We start from the raw sequence: 7,531 nt of genomic DNA, 5'->3' as shown, positions 1-7,531 counted from the left end.
TAATTATTTTATTGTCACAAACAATTTCAATAAGTGTCTAAATTTTATAATTTATTAAATTTAATTAGTTTGTTATAACATATACAAGAGAATTTTTAACCACCAAACCATTTTTGTATGTTTGAATGCATAAAATTGTTTAGACAAGGATTAAAGAGCATTCAATAATCATTTAACCAATTTGAAACCTCATCACGTCACAGTTTTCTGTTTGTCCTTTTACAGAAATTCAGCACCCAATACGGGAAAAACCCAAGGGAATGACCAATGGCCCTACGGTATGATGAGATGAAGCAAAGTAGTTTATTATTATTATTATTATTATTATTGATAGACACAGCAGCTCAAAGCTTAATATTAAATGAGATTACAAAGTCTGAGAATTACAACATATAAAAGAAACACCCTGACATTTAAAAATATACAATTGAGATGTTTCAAACTTAAAAGATATACAAATATAATCAAAACATCAAGTGGTGAGAATATTCTACTGAACACAAAAAATAAATACAATAAATGCTAAAAACATAACTGTTCCATTGAAAAGCATATACAGTAAATGATGGACAAGTGAAAAAAATGAGAATAGAAATCCAAATACTCCAGCATCCAATGATAATGATGTTATTCTGCAAGCAACTGTAATAATTTTATTCAACATGAGAAGATGTCATCATTGATAGAAATCTGAGTGAACATAAAAAATGATCATATAACATATACTTCACCTTTGAAATCATTAATAATACGCATTAATGTGAAGATGGTATTGCTTTTTTGATGTTAACAACGATGAAAGAAAACTTGTTTCTAATAAAATGATTTAAACTCTCTGCACACAAATAAGATGAGACTTTGCTGTAAAAACATGATATAATAAACAAGACCAATTAATATAACAATATAACAAAATGTAGCAAAAGTTGCATGTTCTCATTATCATACTCATAAATATTTCTTAAAAATATAATAAAAGACTGTATATATAGATCGTAGAAAAATTTCATGGGATCCCATTGATGCTAGCTCGTTAGAATATTAATGTATGGCTAAATTCTGTTGTCCACTGTTTTGAATTAAAAATAGCTCTATTATGAGTTTCCAAGTTTAACTACCTCATTTTCAATCTTTTGTTCAAATATTTGATAAACGATATCCATCTTTCTATTATCTAAAAAAGATATAGTAACTCTTTATTGCACCATAAAAAAGTTACACCAGAAAATAAATTTAGAAACATATATATTTAATTTTTAAATAAAATTGACAAATAAAATACAACTCATCTTGTTGGTTTCTGATATTTCTAAGACGTTCAGTATATAAAAAATTAACAAAATTCTATCAGAACACTCCAAGATCGACCAAATCATTGTTTTGTAATCTTAAGAAAAAAAAAAGTTTCATAAGTCATAAAACTAATTTTCTACAAAAATATTTCGAATTGATAAAAATTTCTTACTACTTTTTTTATTCTTAGATTCTGCTAACATAGCCCTGATCTTTGTTCCGAATTGTCCTTCTGATTTCATCAAAAGTATGTTTAAAAATTCCAAGCTTTGATGTGAATAGAGTTTCATGTGAAGATCATGCAATCCTCTAATAACATCTCTAAAAAAAATATTTTTAGTAAATTATTAAACTCAACTCAAACCAAAAAAGTATAGGCTAATAAAGTAAATTATAAAAATTATACTCACCTTATGATATTGATGAAATCTTTAATAAATTCTCCTTCATTTCATTTATAATCTCAAAAAATTTTCTCCTTCTCGATATATTCTTTTAACATCATCCAATATTAAAAAAATATTATAAAATCATATTTTAGATTGAGTTACATCATAAATATAAGAATTCAAAAGAAACCAACTGATCTAAAGCTTTTCCCTAGCATAATATTTTTCTTTTGCCATTCCTTTGTCATAAGATCTGATGGTTGCTTTGATCTAACTTTCACTTCCAAAATTGGTCGGCCTAACTCTTCAGACCTACATTATATATTGAACACAAACAATAGAGGAAAAACTATATCATCGTACATCAATTTTAGAAGACTTAAAGAGTATAACTATTGCAATTTATTGGTTGCGAATTCAGTGTGGCTGAAACATTTTCTTCGATATTTTATGGTCAAAAAAAAAAGAATAAGATTATTTAGGCATTAGAATAAACAACTATCTCACCTAAATAGAACCTATAAATCTAAGTTAACTAGCATAATGAGAAGATATAGAACTATTTTCTCATTTCAGCTTATACTCGTCATACAATTTCTTTAACTCCTTGCTATTCAATACTTTAGTCAACAAATTTTTTATCTTTTCCATGCACATAAAGCGATATTACAGTGACATATTACCCAAAACATATAATGAAATAAAAAAAAAAGAGTAAATCATATATACCTTTTATTTCCAATACCTCTCATGCCAATACAAAATTCTGATCCAAAGCTACCCATTTTGAACACTTGATTAGGGTAAACCTATGAACAAAAATTCAAAGTTTTAGTCAACACATATATTTCAATTCATGAAATTAAGATCAAGATTTTGAATACTGATACCGATGATCGTTTCAACTGGCCAACAACATGGTCTGGCACGGCCCAGTACCAGACCAGACTGATGTGAAGTGATGAAGGGACAAACGAGGAAAAGAGATAAAGAGAGGAAGAGAGAGAGGGGAGAGAAGAATGTTGAGGTGGCGTAGATGCCGTCAGTGGCCACCTGAGGGCTATGCGAGCCCTCAAAGAAACGCGATAGCCACCGCGACTCCACATCGTCCACGGGAGAAAATAGAGAAAAGAAAGAAGGGCGAAGAACTAGACCAAGGGGGTCCGATGGAGAGGCCATCGGATGGCCGTCGAGCTGCACAAATGCCACCTTCGGCTCCTCGATCGTGAAACAGATGCTTAAAAAAAATTTATTTTAAAAATTAAAAAAAAAATCTGACAACAGTGAAGCCAGCAAACCATTAGGGTTGGTCAGTTACACTGTTTCTAGATTTTTTTTAAAAAAAATATTGAAATAGTAAAGTCGTCAAACTGATTTGCCGACTTTATTATTTTTAAATTTTTTTAAAAATAATTCTTAAAAAGTGAAGCCGACAAACCAAGTGCCTGCTTCACTGTTCATCTTCCTTTTTAAAAAACGACCGACGTGTGAACAGAGATAGTTGCCCCAATTTCGTGGCCGCGACTCTGCCTGCGCTGCTTCCACTGCTCGATGGCCACAATGGCCATCCGGAGAGCTCCTACGGCCCCTCCATCACCCCATTCTCTCATCTTCGGCGACCTCCTCCCCTCTCTCTTTCTCGCTCCTTACGATAGTCCTATCGGATGAACCGAGCCGCGGAGGCTTCTACGGTCCTCTAATGGCCACAGAAGACCACCGCCAGCCTCCGACAGCTTCTCCCTCTTCTCCTCTCTCTCTTCCTCTATTTTTCTCTTTTTTTTTTTTCTGGCACTGATGTGTACCATTTTTTCTGTCGGAACCATTCCGATTCTCCGCTGGTTCGTTAGATATGCTTCGAACTATCCGATTCAGGACGGTTCTAAAAATCATAATTAAGACATTAAGAGAGGAGATGGGGTCTTTAAGGAGCCTTGCTAGGAACAGACTTTAGGTCATGATATGATTATGTTAATTTGAGAGAAACACAAATATCAAGTTCAAAATATAGTTGGGATTTCGATAGCACTCCAGATCAAATTGGAATCAGAAATCCAATTTGCTTGCAGGTTAGAATTAGGGCTAGAGTTTTGGGAGTAGGGGTGGAGGGGGTGAGGAGAGGCATGCCATGACGTCAGGTGATAATGGATATGGAAAGGGGGTTGAAATAGAATCAAATCAAAAAAGAAACCTTTTGATCAAAAATCCCATAACTTGAAAATTTTGTAGCCAAAGAAGAAACCTTTTGATCAAAAATCCCCAAATCCTAAAAAAGATCATGCTTCCACCAAGATTAAGCTCTCAAAGCCTCGAGGGACCAATACACAACGCCACAACTCGCAACAAATCCCCTATGCTCGCGAAAAAACCCCAACCGGAACCGAAGAAACCTGTCCAATCTCCGTCAGGTGCTCTCCTTCCCCACAGGTCTCCAAAAAAGAGAATAAAAAGAAAAGAAAAAGAAGCTAGGGTCCAGCTCTTAAAAACAAATACGGAAAGATGGACGTGCACAAGCATAAGAAGCATTGGAAGATGGGTTAGCACTTAGCAGGTTGAGGCTTGTTAAGTGGATTCAGCTAGCTCTGCTTCAAAGGGAGCCAACCACATGCAGATCCATGTTGCCTGGCCAACGACTCCTTATAACATCATTGGTTCCTCTGATACTTTCGTTTCTTCACAAGATCCACTATAATCTTCCTCGTTATTTTTAGAAAAAAAAAAAAAATCTGGAAGTCTTGTTTTCACTAATGTATCTAAATAGTTAAGTTGCTGCTTCACAGAATTGCTGCTGGCTATGAGCAAAGGTAGACATATCAAGAGTGTTTTCTTCACAAATCTTTTCTTATAGCTTATAATTTCTCCAATATTGGCCTGGGGAATCACCCTTTTGGGTTGGATATCAGTTGTTGCAGATTTTAAACAAATTTTAGTTTTTGAGTTTCCATTTCGGTTTTCATATTTGACCATGATTTCGGGCTTTCAACTTAATCTGATCGCCACAGAAACGTACAAGAGAAGTTCATCACGCAATGATAATGGTAAATTTCAAAAAAAAAAAAAAAGAAAAAGTGTGCTAAAGTAAACAAAGAAAAAGGTATTTTCAAACTCTAAGCAAATCTAAGATGCAATAGATTTAACTGTTATTCTGTTAGGTTATATATGCTTTTTATTATTGGACCTGTGGTTAAAAAATAACAGAAGATTAATAGCCTACATCACATGAGGATCTCATATATTAGAGTCCAATAAACTGGAGAAAACTTTGTCTATTACTTTTCCAAAGAATGCGGTGTAAATAATTAACAGTTTGCTTCAAGCTGTTAATTACGCAAAATAACGCCATGCTCTTCTAATTGCGGATTGATGAAAAGCAAAACGCCTTCTCGAGAAGCAATATTAGACAGAAGTCATTTATTAAAATCAAACTCTCTGATGAGTTAGTGTCATATCTCAGATGTAGGTTTTAGTACCTTATTGATACAAAATTGTTATCCAGTAGCCGATCTTTCTATCGTGAAAACACCAAATATAGCATCAAAAAATATATATTGAAACACATCCAGCACAAAATAAGAATAAACCTAACCTTCAATTCAGCTAGGATCGCCGGCGTGCCCCTCCGGGACGCACATATCAGAAACACAAATCCAAACTTTGCTCTGTATCGAGCATTCCACTCGACAAATTCCTGCGCAAAATGAACCAGCTTCACTTCGTTTCCCAAAATCACAAATCCAGAAATTAAAAAGGAAAAACACCAGTAAAAATCAACTTAAAAAGGGACCTCAGTAGTGGAATCGGTAGCAGTGGCTAGCGAAGTGGACTGCTCTTCCTTGCTCCACCGACTCCACAAAAAATTTCAGAACCTCAACAGTTGGAATGTAGAGGGTAGAGCAGGGTATCGACAAAGTGAGAACAAAAAAGTAAAGGGGAAAAAGGGCTAACTGGGAGATGGAGGGTGATGCGGCGCCGATCACCGGACGAGAGACGAAGGCCTCAAGCCATCCATTCACATCGATCTATACAAAGAAAAGAAGAGATGGATCAACAGAGGAGCGGGGGATTATAAGAGAGAAAGGGGAAGGGGAAGGAGACCTTGTTGAACCAAATCTCTCAAGCGGATTGGAGGGCGTGATCGAGATCGGCGAAGCGAGAGACGGCGGCCATCTCCTTCGCGAATCTCTTGCTACCGCAGCGGCCGAGGTAGTCTTGCTCCCTCGACAAAGGTACCGTTTCCTTTTTCCCTTCTTCGCTCTCCTCCCCTTCCGGTTCTGAAGCGTGAAGGAGGGGAGGGGATTCGATCTTCCCTAGTAACGAAGATAAGGTACTCGAATATGGTAGCTAGCTTCCCAGTATCGTTCAGCATTTACAGAGGCAGGTTTTTTGGGTTTCGTTCAGCATTTACAGAGGCAGCTAGGGTTTCTTGGAAGCGTTCGGGCTTTAATTTCGGGTTTCCTGAACCGGCGTTCGGCGACGAGAGCTAGGCTTTCTGTCATTTTTCCATTAAGGGAAAGCTTTGGAAGCAGGAGCGCTCTCTCTTCGACCAGTTCTCGGGAGTGCAGTGTAGTAGGTTTACATTGGTTCAACCGCCTTTGCATGCACAAGATGCAATGGGACCGCGTCAAATCCCACGGTGGATTAAGACGTCACGCTACCCGTGTTTCACCAATTCCTGATTGGGCGCTATATCCACCGTGCATATCACGGTGGATTTTCACTTGCAAACATGGGGCATGCAATAATTTCTTCTTTTCGAGCTAGTTTTGGCGTCGGGCTGCTTCCTGGTATGAGTGTATTAAAGGGAGTAGGCGGAGAAAAGGCTGGAAATTTCTGGCTTTCCCGGAAGCGGATGGGGAAATGACCTTTGAGTCCGGTTTTTCCGCGTGGGGCCTCAGCTTTTCCGTAACTCGTACACAATCCCACGCCAGCGCCCCCTTCTTTGGCTCTTGATGGTTTCTAGGGCATTGTGGTTTCTCTCTGAGCTCTCTTGATCCACTCTTCTTTTCCCTGCTCTTCTTCAAAGGCCGGAAAGTTTGAATTTTGATAGCGTTCAGATGGAGAAGACCGGAAGGCTTGGATTTTCAATAGTATTTTCTCGGGCTTTCCTGTAGCATTTTCCTTGTGCTTGGGGTTTGGGAGTGAGGCGGAGTTCTCGAGTCGTTTGCATGGATGGGAGAGAAGGGATGGCAATGTCCGGGCCGGCGCCCAACTACATGCAGAGAGGGATAGGAAATCCTAAATACGACATTTGGAGTATCCGATTACTTCTCGTGCAAATTTACTGCCTCCACTTCAGTTGGCACACGTAAATTTGTAAGGGAAAAGAATGGAATATAAAAGAACAGCATTGATATCATCAATGGAATAGCAATAGCGACATATAGATGGCTTTGACTTTGATTCTGTGGGCATCTGTTTATTTTTTTATTTTTCGAATGACAGGAAAAATACTTTGAGCGGAGATTGATACATAAATATATTCTGAACATTGTTTTCATTTCCTCTGTACTATTTGTTGCGGCCAATCGCCTCGTCGTCCGATCGTCGGGAAGCGTGCACCTGCAAAATGAAATCCGCACTGACCGAAGGCAGCTCCGGCGGAGACCCTCCGACAGTCAAATCAGAGAGGTGACTGGGCAACAGTGAAATGTAGACAGAGAGCTCTTATCGAGAGAGAGAGAGGAACGAACCTGCGTTTTTGGGAGTCGAGAAGTGGAAGAGACGGAGCGGATCGATCCCTTGCACTGTTGCCTTCCCCGGTTTATATAGTGGAGCACGGTATGGCGCCGTCATTAATGGCGCGGACAAGTGAGGAACTGTCAACTCACTGTGGACTGTCAGGGTCGCCGTGA

At 38.0% G+C, this 7,531-nt stretch overlaps 1 long non-coding RNA gene across 8 annotated transcripts; it reads right to left on the bottom strand.

Annotated features, from left to right (window-relative positions):
- Positions 1-346: 346 nt before the first annotated feature.
- On the bottom strand, positions 347-6,409 carry LOC105043915 (uncharacterized). 8 transcript variants are annotated; one of them, XR_012140615.1, is made up of 6 exons: positions 5,775-6,368; positions 5,464-5,698; positions 5,266-5,367; positions 2,412-2,491; positions 732-835; positions 347-642 (listed from the first exon to the last, which is right to left on the bottom strand). It is a non-coding gene; the product is annotated as an uncharacterized lncRNA (long non-coding RNA). The 8 variants fall into 8 exon arrangements; XR_012140614.1 differs by having other exon boundaries at positions 732-2,491; positions 5,775-6,409; XR_012140617.1 differs by having other exon boundaries at positions 347-632; positions 732-2,491; positions 5,775-6,409.
- Between the last annotated feature and the right edge of the window lie 1,122 nt (positions 6,410-7,531).

Source organism: Elaeis guineensis, chromosome 4 (genome assembly GCF_000442705.2).
Source record: "Elaeis guineensis isolate ETL-2024a chromosome 4, EG11, whole genome shotgun sequence".
NCBI classification, from domain to species: domain Eukaryota; kingdom Viridiplantae; phylum Streptophyta; class Magnoliopsida; order Arecales; family Arecaceae; genus Elaeis; species Elaeis guineensis.
This window is presented reverse-complemented; position numbering and strand designations above follow the sequence as displayed.